We start from the raw sequence: 16,778 nt of genomic DNA, 5'->3' as shown, positions 1-16,778 counted from the left end.
GCATGTTTAATTTCTGTGCCTCAGGACGGTAATAGATTCCAATGTGTGGTTCCAATGGCCATAAACCAGCGATGGCCGTAAGAGGATGCACTCTCCAGTCACACAGTACATAATACTAAAGTTATTAAAGTGTATTAAGAATACACTCATCCCAATTTTTATTGCTGTTAAACTGACAGTATTGAAATTGCCCATGGAATAGGAAGTACTGTGGGGGGAGAGGAGTCTCACTGGGTTTCACTTACTGGGGATCAGTGTTCCTTCTGCTGCTCATTTGTCCCATGGTCCCTCTTGCGCTTTGTGACTCAGCCTTTTGGCCATATCACTATGATGTTTTCCCCTTTCAGGATGTCAAGTCTTGCTGGACCAACTGCACAGCATCCCAGTACATCCTCCCTGACAATTCCAGTCTGTACGATTTCCCCAGTGACTGGCAGGAGAACCTAGGCCAACCTGCTAAGTCAGGTTCCAGTCAAGAACCCCATCATCTTAAGCTAAGGTCCAGACAGTCTCCTCCTGGCTGCTCTTTCCCTGGGTTCTTACTCTGCTTTCCACAGGCTTGCTTCCCTGCAACTCCTCCAGTAAACCCTTCCATGAGAGCAGGATCCTAAGGCCTTCCCTCCCTTGTGTCCTCTGAGCCGCCTTTCTCTCTGCTCAAAGAATAGCTGCAGACACTCCCTATAGCCCTAACTAACTCCCTTCCTCTCTTGGGAGTAACCGCAGAGTATCTACCTGCAGCCCCAGCTGTTGTTCCCTTGCTGGGTTTATCCAAGCTCCTGTCTGCCCATGCCCACGTGGGGGTTCATCTTCAGTTATGGCTTATCATCATTACTGCACCCTGCCACACTTTACTGAAGACATTACTACCCCAACGAGAGATTAATCCACCTGTCCAAGAGCCATCTCAACAGAAGCTCTCCCCTCAGCACAGCACGTCTACGTGGAGGTTAGATCAGTGTATCTGACACTCGTGGGCATGGATTTCTTCAAACCTCTTGGGGGGGAGGTGGGGGAAATGTAGTTATACTGATACAGAACTGCAGTGTAGGTGTGGTTTGGGAGGTCCTGACTCCCCTCCAAATGCTGTCAATAAGTTTAATTAGCCTTTATCCTACTCAGGTCTTGTGTGGTGTGGACTCTCAATCAGAATGGGGTTTTGAGGTTTTTTTTTTCCCCACTGACTGAGTGGCTCTCATCATCTACTTTGACAAGAGAGGCATTAATCGTGAATAAGGCTGCAATTCCATCATGGAGGGTGCAGTAGTAACAAGATTCTGTGAGATTCCATGACCTTCATGAGTTCCACAGCTGCAGTGGCTGGCACCAGGGAGCACCCAAGTAGTGGGCCCTGGTGCAGTGGGTCCAGCAAGCACCCAGCCATCTGTCCTGGGGCCCATGACTAAATCCTAGCCTTAATCATTCACTTACAATGATGGGCAGGAAAGTGAGTATGCAAAAATGGCATTTTTTTTTTTCACTCAGCGCACCAACTTCTTGGTTCATTCAGTGACATTCTGGCACCATGAGTGACTGCTCCCAATCCATTACTGTGATGCAGATTTTGGCCCTGAGTTTGCAGTTGTTCTCCAAGGCTCCACGCTACTGAAGCAGCAAAACAACCACATGCTGAAGTCCTCTTGATTTCATTGGCACTTTAGCGTGGCCTTAAGTGCTTTCCAAGGATCAGAGGTGGAGACTGGGCAACCAGGAAAGCAGGTGGTCTGTCTCCAGTTTGCCACCCAGGCACCTTGTTCAAAATAACTGCTTGAGCTAAAGGAAATTCACCTTTTAAGCTGCAATTAATTAAAGACACTGCCCAAATCTGCTAATGGAGGGAATCTGTGTGTACAGCCTTAACCCCTCCTGCACAGAACAGGATGGTCAGGTGCCCACCTTTCCCACCACTTCCCCAGACCTTAATGAGGCTTCTGTGTGTGCCCACCAACACTGCAAAATGTGTCACATGTTTTGGGGTGGATGGTTTTAACTGGAGGTTTTATATCCCTACCACCAGTTCCTCCCAGGCAAGGGGTCTCCAGACCGTGGGACAGACGGAGATGGACTGTACCCATCACTCTACCGTCTTTCTATGATACATGAGGATTACAAGACAATAAAAATCCTGATCTGACCTCCTTCCTGCCAACCCCAGGTTTGGGTGTTGTTTTGACAACCAGAAGTTCAACAGAGGTGGTTTTGCAAAACCCAGACCACAGCCTTCTCTACTTTTGCTCTTGTCTGGTGTTAGATCCCCGCTTGCACAGTTGTGACACCTACAAGTCCCACAGGACTGTCTTTGCTCACAGGAGACCTGATACTCCCTCCAGCCACCTTTCCAAGGTATGAGTCACTGCTATTGATTTCAACTTTGGAAATACTTTCTTCCTGCAAAGCAAATCAGGTGCTGATGGCTTTTGGGACGTTGAATTTATAGACACTTGAGACTCAAAAACAGCAATGCTATCGGAGTTGCCTTTGTGGCTTAGATTCAACATATAGCTGAGAAGCAGGTTGGAGAAGGGCAGGAAGTGGATGCAGGTAATTGTAATAGGCAGCAGGAACCAGAGGTTAAATAGAAATGTGCAACTTAAGTTATATGTTCCTGGCCTCCCTCCTTTTCTCATCCCCTCCAACTGTGTGCTACTAATACTGACTGACCCTGTCCCCTAGTCATGCTCCCAGAGTGCTTGTGATACACACACTTTAATTGGAGATACACAGCTCCTAGAGCTGAAAGGGACCTCTGGAAATCATCTAGTCCAGTCCCCTGCCCTCTTGGCAGGATCAAGCACCATCCCTGACATCTAGTTGCCCCACTCCCTAAATGGCCTCCTCAAGGATTGAGCTCATAACCCTGGGTTTAGTAGGCCCATCCTCAAAGCACTGAGCTATAGTCTACAGGGATGTGTAGGCCATACCCTGGGTAACACAGGGTGAACAAGCTCTTGTGGGTTGAACCAGCTCTACCCTGAGAGGTGCCAGACAGAGCAAACACAGCACAGCTGGGGCAGACCAGAGAGGAGAGCAGGCTTTTAGTCCCCAGTGCCTGGAAAAGGGCTGCCCTGGAAGCAAGAGCTTCTGGGATGTTTACTGCCCAGTGGCCCTCTCTGGAGTAAGGGGCAGCTTGTGCTGAATTCAATGTCAGCCTCTGAGCCCAATTAGGGTTCTGAAGAAGGAGGGGCTCCACCCTGCTAATCGAACACCTCCCTGTCACCCTACTACATTGCTGGTTTGAAACTTGATAGTGATATGTGACTGTCCACTGTGTTCCCACTCTAGTCATGGAAGGCAACTTTTCCTTCCTCTCTGCAGGTTTGGCCACAGCGTCCTTCATTCTTCATAATGTGACAGCTTTCAATGCCTGTGACCTCAGATCAGCTGCATTTTTGTCACCTGAAGAGGAAACCGGGTCCAGTAATTCCTTCTCAGATCAGCTGCATTTGACACATCTGAAAAGTATGAGAGAATGCATTAATTTCCACCTGAATGTTAAATGTGTGTGGGGGTTTTTTTAAACTAACTGATATGCCTGGTTCAGCTCATTGCAATTGCAGTAATCCCCTCTGGAACAAAATGGCCTTCTGTGTCTCCTTTCATCTGGAAATATGTGATCTTCTGAAACAGTCCATGTGTGCCAGATTAACTGATTTAGTTGGTCTATTAGTGTTGCTGTAGCACCAGATTTATCTGATAACTAGGGAAACATAAATGTTCACCTCTGTTTGTGACACTCTGCTGAGCTGCTTCAAATTTGGATTTGCAACTAGCAGAACTAGTTGAAGTGACTGACCCTCATTTTCTTGATTCCAATTACAAGATGGATTGACCAGCTGGCAAGTCCATGCTGCTATATATCTTGAACCTGCTTTGCACACTCTCCCCTTGACAAGTAAGCTCAGCTACAGTTCTTCCACCTGAAAGTAAAACCAGCACTGCTTGGCATGCATATGGATATCTAAAGTCTGGTATTTCTTACCTGTTTCCAAGGACAACCACTTTCCCTCACTTCTTCCTGGTAGGAATGGCCACCTAGTCTCTTCACATCTTGAATTAAACCTGCAATCTTCTGTCTTCCATAAGATTTTATTTATTACTTGCAGATGTACCTGGTATTGCTCAGGTCCTTAACTGGGGGTGGGTTTTTCTCTGTGTGTGGGGGGGGAGGGGGGTTCTTAACTGGGGTGTGTTGGGGGTGTGTGGCCTAATGCTTTATTTAAATAGTGGGACACAGGGAGCGGGCAGGAGTCAGGGCAGGAGCTTGGTTACAAGGTGGCTCAGGCAGGTGGTTAGGTGTGTGTGGAGCTGTGGTTGTGGGTGGGGATGCAGGATTGAAGGTAGGGTGGAGGGTGTAGGGTTAGGTATGTGATGGAGCAAGGGGGCTCAGGGCACAGAACTGGGAGATATGGGGGTGCTCTCTGGTGCCTCCCATGGTGACCTTGGGCAAAGGGGCAGGCCATGGCTTCTGGTCCCCTGTCTGTCCCTGGTGGGGGGAGGGCCAGGTCAAGCTTTATCTCCCAGACCTGTCCCTGTGTTGGAGGGGTGGGTCTGGCCACAGCATGTGGCCTCTCCTCTCTGTCATGAGGTGGTAGTGGGTGTTTGGTTGGGCCTCAGCTCCCAGCTCTCCTACCTGCCCCCTAGGGGCAGATTCAGGCCACATCTCCAAACCCCCCAGGGGTTTGGGCCATGGATCCCAGCCTCCTGCCTTCCCCTGGAAGTGGGGAGGGTGGGGGGTGGCTGGTTCAGGCCACATCTCCTGGTCCCCATCACCTGTCCTGGGTGAGGGTGGAAGAGATTTGGGCTATAGATCCCTCACTCCCCCTGCCAGTTCCTGGGTGCTGGTTGGTTTGGGCTGCGACTCCTCATGCCCCCACCACCTGTCCTTGGAGAGGGGACATGGCTCCCAGCCCCCCATTTGCCCCCAGGGCGGGGACTGTTTGGACTGTGGCTCCCGGTCCCATTGCCTGTTCCTGGTCAGATGGGGGAGTGGGAGAGAGGCGTAGGCTGGGCCACACCACAGCACTGGACCTGGCCTTGCCTGAGCTCTGGGGGTATGTGTAGGGACTGATCACAGTGCTGGGACCAGCCACAGTTTGAAGTCGGGGGATCAGGGTTCCTGGCCCCAGCATGAGGGAGGCAGGAAATAGTTCTGGAAGGGTCAGTGTGTGAGTGGCGGGGAGGGAGCTCAGGCTGGGGTTTCTGGCCCCAGTGTCTGGAGGGTGAGGATAATCCCAGGGGATGGGGTGGGTGGGCACTTACCTGTCTGGTGGCTGGCCAGGTGGGGAGCCCTGTCTGCGCATAAACACTGCTCCTGCTGCAGCCGCTCCCAGAGGTCATTATACAGAATGGCTCTTCCCTGCAGTGGCTGCCCCCAGTGGTGAGTCCAGTGAATATCATCCCTCTTCTCAGTGCCCCTCCTGTTCCATGCTCTGGAAAACTGCGGGATATCCATGAGGTCCCATTTTCGAGGCACAACCAATCCTGACCTTGGTTTAAGTTAGGGTGAGAAGCAGTTGCATACCAAAATTCAAGGTTGTAGCTTTCACAGTTTAAGCGGAGCACCTACGTACCACAGACAGACACACTCTCTAAAATACATAGATAGATTGCTACTCATTACCAGCAGGAAGGGTCCTCAGTGGAGATGATTCCTTACAATCCAGATTGTGATGGGATGTAGACACAGAAGACTCCTTGGGATGCGCCCTGGTGCGTTGACCATGTCACCGACACCCACCTTCTTGCTATCTGGGGCTCCCTTACCACCCTGTCCTATGCAGGCAAGGGGTGCAGCTGCTCCCATACCTGAACGACTGGCTAGTCAGGGGTCATTCCAGGGAGCAGGTGGTTCAGCCTGTATGCTTGATCCATCAAACCTTTGTAAGACTTGGTTTCTTGATCAACGAGGCAAAGCTGGTGTTGGTCCCATCTCAATCAATAGTTTGTAGGGGCACAACTGGACACCAGGTGTGACAGTGCATTCCTGACGGATGACAGGTTCAGGTCCATGGGGGTCATCATCCGAGACATCCTGGGGGTCATCCTCACAGGACTCCCCTTTGCCCTTCAGCAGCTCTCACTTTCCCTAGTAACAGATGCTTCAGACTGGGGGTGGGGAGCATACCTGGGTCAGCTATGAACCCAGGCTCTTTGGAGTGTCGGACTTTCAGATCCACATAAATGTGAGGGAGCTCAGGGCCATCAGACTAGCATGTGTGAATTTCAAGGCCAATCTGACAGGACACTGTGTGTCAGTCAGTACAGACAACATGACAGCAATGTACTATGTCAACAAACAGGGTGCACGCTCCTCTCCTGCGTCATGAGGCCATGATGCTCTGGGGCTTCTGCGTACAGCACAATATCATGCTGCAGGCCCTTTACCTGCCAGGTGGGCACAATTCACTGGCAGACCAACTCACCAGGTCCTTTACAGATCATGAGTGGTCTCTCCACCCGGAGGTTGTTCATTCTATCTTCTGGAACTGGGGGTATCCACAGGTGGACCTGTTCGCCTCCCACCTCAAAGCAAAATGTGGGACATTTTGCTCCTACCGCAATCAGAGCCGGGGTCCTCGGCAGATGCCTTCACTGTCCCCTGGTCGGCCAGGCTGATGTATCCATTTCCTCTGATTCTCCTGGTTCACAGGGTCCTCCTCAAGATTCACTCAGAAGGGTCATTGATCATCTTGGTGGCACCGACATGGACGCATCAGCACTGGTACTCAACCCTCCTGCACCTGTCAATCTGCGAGCCAATGACATTGCCAATCCAGCCAGATCTGCTGACGCAGCAAGAGGGGAGCAACTGCAAGTTCCCAGTCTCCAGTTGCTGCACCTCACAGCGTGGATGCTCCGTGGCTGAGATATTGGAAGCTGGCCTGTTCGGATCCCATAAAGGAAGTAGTGTTAAATTGTAGAAAACCCTCCACAGGGGTGATTTATTTGGCTAAATGGAAAAGGTTTTTGGTGTGGACATCTCACAGAGGGCTACCTCCCTCGCAAGCCCCCATCCCGTTGATTTTAGATTACCTATGGAGTCTGGTACAGGATAGCTTTTCCCTCTCCTCGGTTAGGGTGCACTGAGCTGCTATCTTAACCTTTCACTTGGGTCATGGAATGTTTTCTGTGTTCTCAGACCCTGCAGTCAACAGGTTTCTGAGAGGTTTAGAAAGAATCAAGCCCCAGGTTCAGGCACCACTGGCATTAGCCAAGCTTATGGGGGCCCCTTTGAACCCCTGGCTATCTGCTCCCTGCTGTTTCTGAGTTACAAAGCAACATTTTTGGTGGCATTCACCTCAGCCAGGAGGGTACCTGAGTTGAGGGCATTTTCAGTGCATCTCTTGTACACAGTGTTTCACAAGGATAAGGTTAGGTTGAGACTTCACCCTGTGTTTTTAGCTAAGGTGGTCTCTGTGTTTCATGTTAACCAAGGCACTTCCCTGCCGGTATTTTACCGAAAGCCCCATGCCTCCTAAGGGAGCAATATTTACATACCTTGGATGTTAGAAGGATGCCAGCCTTCTATATGGATAGGACTAGGCCCTTTTGAAGAATGCAGCAACTCTTTGTGGCAGTTGCTGATAGGATGAAGGGCCTTTTGGTCTCCTCCCAGCAGATTTCCTCCTGGATAGTGACATGCATCAAGGAGTGTTACAAGCTCACAGGGTTTCCTTCTCCTCCAGTTAGGAGATACATCCTGTAGGATTGGAAGGGACCTTGATAGGTCATCAAGTCCAGTCCCCTGACCCCTTGGCAGTACCAAGCATCACCCCTGACAGATCTTTTTTAAATCTATTTGCCCTGATCCCTAGATTCCCACTCAAGGATTGAGCTCACAACTGTGGGTTGAGCAGGGCAATGCTCAAATCACTGAGCTATCCTTCCCCACAAGAGCGCAGGCATCATCTGTGGCATATTTGATGCAGGTGCCTACCCAGGACATTTGTAGGGCAGCCACCTGGTCCTCAATTCATACATTTACAGCACGTTACGCTTTGACGCAGCACACGTGGGAAGACGCTGCAGTGGGCAGAGACGTCCTGCAGTCCGTTCGGGGCTCCAACCCCACCTCTTAGGCATTGGCTTGTATTCACCCAACTTGGAATGGACATGAGCAATCACTCGAAGAAGAAAAGACAGTTCTGTAACTGGTGTTCTTCGAGATGTGTGGCCCATGTCCAGTCCAAAACCTTCCTGCCTAACCCACTGTCAGAGTAACCAGCAAGAAGGAACTGAGTGGAACAGGGGTGTGTGTGCATATACTGGTTGCCATATCGGTGCCACTCCAGGGGCACTGCATTGACCCTATGGCTACTGGCTAGGGTAAAAAGCTTTCAGCGACTGGGCATGTGCCCGCACACACCTAACGTGGCATGTACATGAGCAACACATCTCGAAGAACACCAGTTACAGAATAAGTTACTCTGTTCCATTCATTTCTTCTTGACCTTTGATAAATAATCAATGATCAAGCCTGCAAAGCTACAATCAGTGGAATAACTCTTCTCTGGAAATGTAAAAGAAGGTTAAAGCTCCTTCTGGGAACAACAAACAGCATTATCTGGAAAGGAAAAAATGAGGAGATATCAAGATCAATGGTTAGAATTGATGGCTGTTTTACTTTAGTCTGAACAAATAGCTCCCAATTCTTGTCGCTTTATTCAGTACAGCAATTTCTTGTGTTCTTTACGAAGACAGAGATTATCAATTACCATTTCTTCCACCAAGAATATGGCCAGAAACACTGATTATTACGGGACGTGTATCGTATTCCTTACGTCCTGAAAAGGATGGATCAGCTAGATCAGGTATTTCCTTCCCATAAACTTCAGCTATCTGTCATCCTTGCATCTTGAAATATGACCTGCTGCAAAGATCTATGTGTGACAGACAGTATTTTGTCAGGCAACAAATGTAAATGATTTGTCATTGGATTAATTTTGTAGCAGTGAGTAAAGTGCATACCTGCTGTGTGATGAACTGCTGTATTGGTGTTTGTTTCTCTCTGTACAGTCAGATGTATTGTTTAAAAACTAGTAGGTATAAATTACTGTTTCCTTATCCTTGACTAGAACAAGTATATAATTCTCTAAACTTTCAGTAACTTTGGGTATGTATATTGATTTTTTCTAACAAAACTTAAGTAGCCTTTGACAACAAAGGTTAGATTCACTTCCTTCACCTGAAAATACAGTCAGGTTGGTTTCCACTCTATTGCTATGAGATGGTGAATCCCTTATCTCTTGATAGGAGCTGTTTCTCTTACTTTATAATTGGTACAATACATGCTTCTGATGGATAAGCTGCAATAATCAAATAATCAGAAATAGATTTTTGCAATGTAATCTTTTGAAAGGTGATGCCACTTCTCAGCTATGACCACTTACACCCTTCCCTGTTTGAATTGCACAAATCCTTGTGTTATTAGGCCCTAGGAGTTACAATTGGCTGCTTCACTTATTTATACCTTGGCAAAGGCAATCAGAATTTTACCAGATGCTAAATCATCAAAGGTCCACACATCCTCCCCCATCTACTCCTTTAGTGCCTCTTCTCCTTTCTCTTTCTCTTGTAGCCTCTTTGCCTACTCTTTTTTTCTTATTGCCCTCTCATCTCCCTTCTCTGCCCTTTCCTCAGTTCTTTACTGTGTCTTTCTCACTAATTTAAATTTCTCCCTCTCCTCCCTTATTGCTACCTTGCCCCACCCACCAGCCTTGTCCCTGTCTTTTCTTCTTCCTTACCAGAATTCTTCCCTTTGTCCTTCGTGTCTCACCTTCCCTTTGTCAGCAGTGGAAACAGCTGGGTCCCAGAACAACCTACTTCTTTTCCCTGGTCCCTGTCCTCAGATGCACAGGCAGTAGCCACGTGCTCTGGATGGTGTCATGATGTGAATTGCTGCAGGCCTTGGTGACTGACCCAACAATCACTGCATCACAGCCAAGTCATTGGGTCATTGTCACCACCGTCTCATTTGCGTGGAGAGAGCAAAATGATTAGCCTCAACTCCTTGCCAGGGGAGCAGTAGCGAGAGGGCTCTGTTTGGCTCTAATACTAGCAAATGAGTCAAATTACACTGGAGATCTAGAGTCACCAGTTGGGCTCTATTTGTTCCAGGGTCATGACCAACTCCTTATATTTGATTTGGATGGATGGAGTGGGACTTACACAGCTCTCACCTGAGAGAGCTTATATCAGGGCTCCATCCCCTGCTTGTCTCTCTTTGTCACTGCCCTCATGGCAGAATGTCATCTCAGGCATCTCATTTGAGTTAGATTAGAAGCTCTTTAGGGAAAAGAACCTGTTCCATAAAATGCCACATTCATGTAGCATGGCACATGTAATACGGCTTTTGTTCCCTTTTAAAAATGATCCCTATAACATTTAAAAACTTTAAGCAAGCATTTCTCTCAGCTGTGAAGTATGGCATGGTCAAATACAGCAAGGTATCCAATGTGCATACTGCTGCTACAGTCTGTTCAGCTTCATCTACTAATCAGAAATGGATTTTACGTAAAATATGTAACCAATAAGAAATGATAGACAGCAAAGACCCCACATTTGCAAATTCAATTATTTGCAAGTGGCTGCTTTGCAGGCTCTGTGGTGGGGAGCACTGGTGGCTGCTGCGTTCAGGGGCTCCAGGGCAGGGAGCGATGGTAGCTGCCGCTTTGCTGTATTCGCAAAATTCAACATTTGCAAGGGTTCTTAACACCGAACCCTGACAAATGTTGCAACCCACCTGGATCTTTTTGAAAAGATAGCATTCTTACACTACATCATGCTCAGCTACCCTTACAGAGAGATACACTTCCATCCCATTCAATTGTAATTTTTATTGGATCATATAGTACCAAATAATGCTTTCTAGCCATACTAAGGCTACTTTCTATCCTTCTGCATTCAAGTACAATATAACATCCTAACTCTGCTTATGCAAAGTCTGTTGTGGATACTGTATTGAAAGGCAAATTTCTTTAGGGACCAAGAGTTCTCTGAATATAAATGAAGCATTTAAGGTACAATCATATTAATTAATAATGCTTTTATTTATTTTAATTGTTTAAATGGCATCTAATGAAATTTTTGGCTTAGTGATGTGATCAGCTTGGAAAGTTTTCTCTCTATGGAAATATTTGAATACAGACAAAGTCTGATGATGTGTTCAATCACAGTAATGTAGGGGACTTGAGGGATTATGCCTACTAGGAGTACATTAATGTGATTTTTCAGTTCATTTCCCCCCAGCTCCACCCCACTGAATAGGGAATACACTAAGCTGAGATGAAAAGCCCTGAAGAGGGACCTTTATTATTGCGATGGCTTGTTATATGATCATCAAATTGCTCACCTTGTTTTATTTCTACAAAACCAGGATCGCTGGTGCTGAAAATAAAAATACACTAATAATTTATCAATCTCATTGGAACTTGTTGCTTTGCAGCATTAAGATTTTTTTAGAGACACTTAGTATTTTGTTTGAAAGAGAGTATTCCATGGGGAAAACTATGTTGCCAAAAGTGGTTGTAACAACTGCATTCATGAGTGGAAGGTTCTTTACGTGGTATGATTGGGTTTCTTCACATTTGTATGGTCCCTGAGAATGAAACACTTGCCTAAGGAACAACCCTTCTCCCTCCACACCCTTGAGAAAATGTAAACAGGGAAACAAAGGAAAAAATATGAGTAAAGAAATAAACTGTTTCAGGGATGTTGTTTACAGACCCGTCCACTGAGGGTTAGTGGGGGCACAGAAGTTAGGGCAGGAGTCTCAGGATAGCCATCTGGGAGGTGGTGGTAGGGGAGGGTTACTGGGACCACCTGTGGCCATGAGGGTGATGCTTCTACAGCAGCAGCTCCTCCTAGGGGCCAGGACAGAGCTCTCTGGCCAGTGGCAGCTCCTGAGGGGGACAGAGCTGCACTCCTCATCCAGGGACTTCTACTGGGAGGGAGGGAAGAATCTGGGTCTGCATGCTTATGAGGTGGGGACCGGGGTGCCACGGTTTGGCCCTGGCCTCCAGCTCCCCTCCTTGGCCTGCAGACTAGGGGGGAGGGGGGAGGAGTTGCCTGCTGTTGCTCCCCAGGCCTGCAGCTTCTCCAGGGGGTCTCTGCTTGGGGTGGTGGCCTCCCCATTCTGCAGCATGTTGGAGATGGGGCAGTGCTCTGGGGGCTGATCCTGCCCTGCAACTGCCACCCCTTGGCCCTCCACTGGTCCAGGGAGGGTGCTTTGGGGGCCACCCACAGCCTATAGCTGCCCCCTCTATGCTGCAGCCTGGTGGGTGGGGGATTCCAGGGGCTGGCAAGACTCCAGGGACTGTCCCCATCCTACAGTATCCCCTGCAGCCTACAGGCTGTCTGGGGAGACCAGGCTCTTGGGCTGCACCTCCCTCCTGCAGACCCACCTCCAGCCTATAGGCTGTTAAGTGGGAGGTAGGATCTGAGGGCTGCCCCTACCCAGCTCCCCCTCCCACTGGCTGAGGGAGCAGAGTCCGGGGTGGCCCCACCCCACGACTACCCTTTGTACTCCATAGCCTACAGGTTTTCTGGGGAGGAGCCAGGCTTGGGGCAGGGGATGGGGTACTGCCTCTCCAGCAGCTCTCTACAGCCTGCAGACTGCCTGTGGGGTGCAAGCTAGGATCCAGAGGGCTGGACCCCTCCATCAGCCTCCTACTGTGTGCAGGCTGTCTGAGGCAGGGAAAGGTTTTGGGGACCTTTTGCTCCTCTCGCTGGTTCCCCACAGTCTGCAGGCTGTCCTGTGGGGGAACAGGCTTTGGTGGGATGCCCCACTCCAGCTGCTCATTATAGTTTGTAGGTGATCCGTGGGGGGGGCAAGTTCTGAGCACTGAGCCCCTGAACCAAGAATCCCTGGTTTAGAGGATACCCCTTCCTGTATTTTCCAAAGTCTTGGCTTTTGCTCATCTCTTCATACATTCATGTAAGTGAGACCACATCAATAAACAGTGCATGAAACTCTTCCTTGTTCTATCCTCTTCACTAATCATTCTGTTTATTAATGATTTTCTCTTCACCAAACCCAATCTCATCAATGCATGAACTGAACTTTGCCAGTGGATTCGGCCTTCTGTTTCTCTGCCTCATCTACTAGCCATCTCATCTAAAAATAAGGATGACCAGCTGTCTTGGTTTTACAGGAAAAGACTGTATATTCAACTGTTGTTCTTATAGAGGCATCTATTATCCCCCACCTTCTGTCCTGACAATTTACACCTACTCCCTGGTCAATCTTTCTGAATTTTTTTTCTCCTTTTCTAGCACTTATTTTTTCCTTCCACCTGTTTATTATTTAACTGTATTTAATCTTTAAAGACTAACAATTATTTATTCATTGTTAATCTTTAAAGTGCTACATTACTGCTGTTTTGCCAGAATACAGACTGACACAGCTCCCTCTTTGTTACTGTTGTACTTAATCTGGTAAAGAATTACGAGACACCATGGGACAGATTCTCTAGTCTTGCTAAACTGTGCGTGATGTATGTTTGAGAAGCAGGAAATCAAAAGAATGAAACCAGTGTCCAGTATAAAGTTACACCTCTTCTTCCACAGTTCCACCACACCCTAATAGACAAAAAACATGGGCAAGTGGTAGAGTGTTTAAAGATGCAAATTTTGTCACATTACAAAAAAGACAAACATGACTTGTCAGGAACTGGTAATGGGATGTGGAGGCTTTTCAAATTAAACCAAGTTGTTTTGTGACTGAATTATCAGAACTCTGGTGATCTGTGCAAACAGCCTCAGTGGGTACATTAGCATCACATATAACAAGCAGTCATAACAGTCACATAGCAACTTACAGGCAAACAAATTTATTAAGTAATGATCTTTGTGTAAAACCCAGGAAATTATAATCCAAACAAGTGGATCACACACACAAAATCGGGGGGGGGGTCACTATTTATTTATAGTTTTCTCTTCTCTAGTCTCATCACTTCATAAACTGAACTTTGCTAGCCGATATGGCCTTCTGTGTTTCTCTACCAGCCCCTACCTTTAATCTTTAAAGGTGCTACAGGACTGCTCCTTACTTGTATGAGTATTGTTGGCTGATCTCAGACTAGATACTGATGCTGAGTTGAGATTGTCGGTTTTTCTGTCCAGCGGACCAACAGTGACATAATGATGTAACAGAATATAGACTAACACAGCTCTGGCTCGCTCGCTCTCTCTGTCACTATTCAACAATGACGATTAGTGTATATATAAAGCATGAAAACACCACCAGGCATTTTGTGTACCAGGAAAAGGATAAGGAGCATTAGGAACATCAATCCCATGGAAAAAACACCAGCAACTACAGGCATTTGTAGCTACTTTGCAACACCACCATCAATAACGTGCTCACAATCTCAAACTCCTGACGTGAGCCACCTCCCGAGCCTCCAAGAGCAACGGGAGACCAGCTGCTCCCTTGCCACTCCCAGAAAGCAACAGCAGCCCAGCCACCGGCTCACAGTAAAGGTGGGCTCCTTGCCACGCCCCTCACTCACAGAGCAATGGGAACCCAGCCGCCCCTTTGTCATTCCTACAGAGCAATAGCGGCACAACTGCCAAGTCCCCGCGGCCCTGCCACACCCGCTGAGCAATGGCGATGACAGTGCTACCTAACCACCGACAGCGCCCCAACAATGATTCGAACATCACCTCACGCGGCGGAGTTCCGGTCCGCTCCTTACGTAGCGTCTCGTGCTATCCCTTCGCCACGCCATTGGTTGCTGCGGGGGAGGGGGGTTGTACGTAATGGTTCCCACGATGCTTTGCGGTAGGGGGACGTGGGTCCTGTAGCCGGAGCCCGCGGCGCCGGTGAGGCAGGTAGTTTGAGGCACCCTCCCACAGCAGTTGCCTAGCAACGGACCCCGGCCCGCCTCATCCCGGGCGTGCGGGCTGCGCGCGGGCGGCTGAGGTGGGAGCTGGGACCGGGAGAGGCAGCCTCCCGGGCAGCGATGGGGCGGGGCCCCGGTGGGGGGCAGGGATGGGGATAGCAATGGGCTGCCTCCGGGTGCAGGGAGTGGGGCTCGCTAGAGGCGGGGCTTCTCCTCCATGGGGTTGTGGGATAGGCAGCAGGAGGCATAGGCAGTCCTCCCCAGAGGCCCTGGCAGCAGGCGGGGGATGGGGGTCCGGCGGGGACCCAGGCGCAGATGTGGGGCAGGAGTAAGGACAATGATGGGCTCTTCCTCGAGTGAAGATAAGGGGAGAGAGAGCGCTGGTGCCCGGGTATGAGAATGGGATAGGGGCTTTTTAAACAGAGGCATTGTTTCACCTGCTCCTTGCCATAAACCTGCCTTGGACCTCTCTCCTGTGGCTTAAGGGTAAGAGGTACCTCGGCAAATGCTGCCCTACAAAACAACTGTGATTTTCCTCCCCCATTTTTCTAGAGGTAGAGTGCCATGTATGGGTGCAATACAGGTGTGCGTTGGATAGCTACTGTAGCCGAAAATTTTTTTCTGTTTTTTTTTTTAAAGTGCAGCTGCTGAGAAGGAAATCAGTTTTCTCCCCTACCTCCCATGTGGGTTATTCGTAACACCTCAAGATCACGCTATTGTAATGCATGCTACATGCCATTATGCAGTTACGCTAGGAAATGGAAACTAGTGCTGAACTTGGTAGCTTACTTTTTAAACATCGTTTTACAACTGATGTTTGTTACAACACAGCTACAGGCTCTTCACTGGTTGTTCATAGCGTTCTGCATAGAGACCTGGGCTTTGGTGCTAACTTTCAAAACATTAGTGGTCTAAGTCCTTGTAACCAGGGAGATTTTTGTTTCCATTTTTATGAAGCCAGTACGACCTTTTAAAATGCCCAAACTAAAGCTTTCTTGTTTCAGGCAAGAGGAAGTTGGTGACAGGGCATTCTAGGTGTGGGTTCCTTTAATTTCCATGTGCAGTTTCTTCCACTTTCTTGATATACCAGAAACTAGACAGTTGTTATCCAAAGCCCGTATCTTTTTTTCGCATGTGTCTGAGGAGAAATACATAGGCTGAGGGTTAAGGCTTACGTTTATTTTATTGTTCTGCTTATATTTTATGGTGGCAGGGTGAAATGAGCAGCCCTTTATTTGTTGTATTGCTTTGTAATGTATTTTAATATATAAAATGGACATCTAGAACATGCAAAGTAAAGCTTCTTATAAAGTTAGGAAAATAAACTAACATAGTAAATTGCGAAACAATTAAAGGTGATGCATGTAATATGACACAAACCCAAAAAAGGAAGAAATGAGATTTTAAACCACCTTACGATACATAATAGGCACACATCCTACTGTTACCTTAGTTCCTGTACTCTTTAGATCTGTCTTCTGAATCAGCTTTTCAGCATGCAGCATTCTACCAAATTATCCCTGTCTCAGACTGTTACTTGTTACTTATTTAATAAGTTGATGGGTTGGAAAGGGGTAATTTGGAAAATTAGGTGCTGGAAGTCTAGCATCTATTGGAGAGCAGAGACTATCCATTTGCTCACAATCTTCTTTGTTCATTTATGTGAAGTTAGGCAATGTGGGGTTTTTTTTTAAAGGTGATACTTCCATGAAGAGTGCTTTTCAACAGCCCAAATTCAATTAGTTTTTATTAAAAATTATGCAGAGGAATCAACCAAATACCTATAAAATTCAGTCTATAAAACGAATTGCATTTCAAACTGAAATGTCAGTTTCACATAGTGAAAACCAGCAATACATACTGTATTTTAAAACTCATTTCAGAACATAACTCCAAATATGGATTTGTAAACACATGCCTCCATATAATCAATTACCA

General features: G+C 47.7%; 1 protein-coding gene across 3 annotated transcripts in view; it reads left to right on the top strand.

The window, feature by feature from the left end:
- Positions 1-14,783: 14,783 nt before the first annotated feature.
- Positions 14,784-16,778, top strand: part of SEC22A (SEC22 homolog A, vesicle trafficking protein) — a 40,218-nt gene continuing 38,223 nt past the window's right edge. The window contains exon 1 of one of the 3 annotated variants that reach the window (XM_075001022.1): positions 14,784-14,829. The gene's annotated coding sequence lies outside the window, so the exon portion shown is untranslated. Of the gene's footprint in view, positions 14,921-15,191; positions 15,327-16,778 lie in introns of those variants that run through there. The other 2 variants (XM_075001024.1, XM_075001026.1) reach the window with 2 other exon arrangements.

This window comes from Carettochelys insculpta, chromosome 8 (assembly GCF_033958435.1).
Source record: "Carettochelys insculpta isolate YL-2023 chromosome 8, ASM3395843v1, whole genome shotgun sequence".
In the NCBI taxonomy this organism is placed as follows: domain Eukaryota; kingdom Metazoa; phylum Chordata; order Testudines; family Carettochelyidae; genus Carettochelys; species Carettochelys insculpta.
Note: the sequence above shows the minus strand (reverse complement) of the source record. Positions and strands in the feature narration are given on the sequence as shown.